This window comes from Oncorhynchus gorbuscha, unplaced genomic scaffold (genome assembly GCF_021184085.1).
Source record: "Oncorhynchus gorbuscha isolate QuinsamMale2020 ecotype Even-year unplaced genomic scaffold, OgorEven_v1.0 Un_scaffold_11691, whole genome shotgun sequence".
NCBI lineage: Eukaryota > Metazoa > Chordata > Actinopteri > Salmoniformes > Salmonidae > Oncorhynchus > Oncorhynchus gorbuscha.
The window spans coordinates 1-2,500 of record NW_025754197.1 but is presented as its reverse complement, the minus strand read 5'-3'; the positions used below and the strand labels follow the sequence as shown (position 1 = coordinate 2,500).

The following is a 2,500-nucleotide window of genomic DNA, read 5'->3' as shown; positions in this document are numbered from 1 at the left end:
CATGTGCATCCTGTTTCCATTGATCATCCTTGAGATGTTTCTGCAACTTGATTGGAGTCCACCTGTGGTAAATTAAACCGATTGGACATGATTTGTAAAGGTACACACCTGTCTATATAAGGGGGGGCAATTGAATCCATTTTAGAAAAAGGCTGTAATGTACCAAAATGTAGGAATACTTCCTGAATGCCCTGTATGAGGTCTGTTATTCAATTGGTGGATTATATTCAAAACAAACAGCTGTCAACACAAAGGTGTGTGTAACTTTAGAATATAATTGGTTCTAAAAATGATAAATTGAAATGATACACACCTGCATTTGTACAAATTATAGATATAATATTGTTTTCACTGCAATATGGAACTCTTTTCTAGGGAGCTTCCTCTGGTAAAAAGTACACATTTGTGATGATGACTCACGGCAAGTATGAGAAGGTTGCCGTCGGTGATGATGATTACAACGAGCACACAAACAGGAAACCAAGTAAGACTCACTTACATCCCATATTTACTTTTGTTTAAATTGGCAGCTTTGGATGTGTAGTTGTTGGCTTTGTGTCAAAACAATCCCATTCATCTGTTAGTAATGTATCATCATGTCTGTCCAGGAGAGAGAGGTCTGTTAGTAATGTATCATCATGTCTGTCCAGGAGGGAGAGGTCTGTTAGTAATGTATCATCATGTCTGTTAGTAATGTATCATCAGGAGGGAGAGGTATGTATCATCATGTCTGTCAGAGAGAGAGAGGTCGATGTATCATCATGTCTGTCCAGGAGAGAGAGAGGTCTGTTAGTAATGTAATGTATCATCATGTCTGTCCAGGAGGAGAGGTCTGTTAGTAATGTATCATCATGTCTGTCCAGGGAGAGAGAGAGGTCTGTTAGTAATGTATCATCATGTCTGTCCAGGAGAGAGAGAGAGGTCTGAGTAATGTATCATCATGTCTGTTAGTAATGTATCATCATGTCTGTCCAGGAGAGAGAGAGGTCTGTTAGTAATGTATCATCATGTCTGTCAGGAGAGAGAGAGGTCTGTTAGTAATGTATCATCATGTCTGTCCAGGAGAGAGAGGTCTGTTAGTAATGTATCATCATGTCTGTCCAGGAGAGAGAGAGAGGTCTGTTAGTAATGTATCATCATGTCTGTCCAGGGAGAGAGAGGTCTGTTAGTAATGTATCATCATGTCTGTCCAGGAGAGAGAGAGGTCTGTTAGTAATGTATCATCATGTCTGTCCAGGGAGAGAGAGAGAGAGTCTGTTAGTAATGTATCATCATGTCTGTCCAGGAGAGAGAGAGTCTGAGTAATGTATCATCATGTCTGTTAGTAATGTATCATCATGTCTGTCCAGGAGAGAGAGAGGTCTGTTAGGTCTGTTAGTAATGTATCATCATGTCTGTCCAGGAGAGAGGTCAGTAATGTATCATCATGTCTGTCCAGGAGAGAGAGAGTCTGTTAGTAATGTATCATCATGTCTGTCCAGAGAGGTCTGTTAGTAATGTAGATGTCTGAGGAGAGAGAGGTCTGTTAGTAATGTATCATCATGTCTGTCCAGGAGAGAGAGAGAGGTCTGTTAGTAATGTATCATCATGTCTGTCCAGGAGAGAGAGAGAGGTCTGTTAGTAATGTATCATCATGTCTGTCCAGGAGAGAGAGAGAGGTCTGTTAGTAATGTATCATCATGTCTGTCAGGAGGAGAGAGGTCTGTTAGTAATGTATCATCATGTCTGTCAGGAGAGAGAGGTCTGTTAGTAATGTATCATCATGTCTGTCCAGGAGAGAGAGAGAGAGGTCTGTTAGTAATGTATCATCATGTCTGTCCAGGAGAGAGAGAGAGGTCTGTTAGTAATGTATCATCATGTCTGTCCAGGAGAGAGAGAGAGGTCTGTTAGTAATGTATCATCATGTCTGTCCAGGAGAGAGAGAGGTCTGTTAGTAATGTATCATCATGTCTGTCCAGGAGAGAGAGAGAGAGGTCTGTTAGTAATGTATCATCATGTCTGTCCAGGAGAGAGAGAGAGAGAGGTCTGTTAGTAATGTATCATCATCAGGAGAGAGAGGTCTGTTAGTAATGTATCATCATGTCTGTCCAGGAGAGAGAGGTCTGTTAGTAATGTATCATCATGTCTGTCCAGGAGGAGGAGAGAGGTCTGAGTAATGTATCATCTGTCTGTCCAGGAGAGAGAGAGAGTAATGTATCATCATGTCTGTCCAGGAGAGAGAGAGAGGTCTGTTAGTAATGTATCATCATGTCTGTCCAGGAGAGAGAGAGGTCTGTTAGTAATGTATCATCATGTCTGTCCAGGGAGAGAGAGAGAGGTCTGTTAGTAATGTATCATCATGTCTGTCCAGAGAGAGAGAGGTCTGTTAGTAATGTATCATCATGTCTGTCCAGGAGAGAGAGAGGTCTGTTAGTAATGTATCATCATGTCTGTCCATGTCTGTCCAGGAGGAGAGAGAGAGGTCTGTTAGTAATGTATCATCATGTCTGTCCAGGAGAGA

The 2,500-nt window shown here is 41.6% G+C and overlaps 1 long non-coding RNA gene across 1 annotated transcript in view; it reads left to right on the top strand.

Moving 5' to 3' along the window:
* The window catches only part of LOC124030455, a 5,967-nt gene extending 5,447 nt beyond the window's left edge, over window positions 1–520 (top strand). Inside the window, exon 4 of the long non-coding RNA XR_006837965.1 lies at window positions 376–520. This is a non-coding gene — a long non-coding RNA (uncharacterized LOC124030455). The remainder of the gene's footprint in view (window positions 1–375) is intronic.
* Window positions 521–2,500: the final 1,980 nt, after the last annotated feature.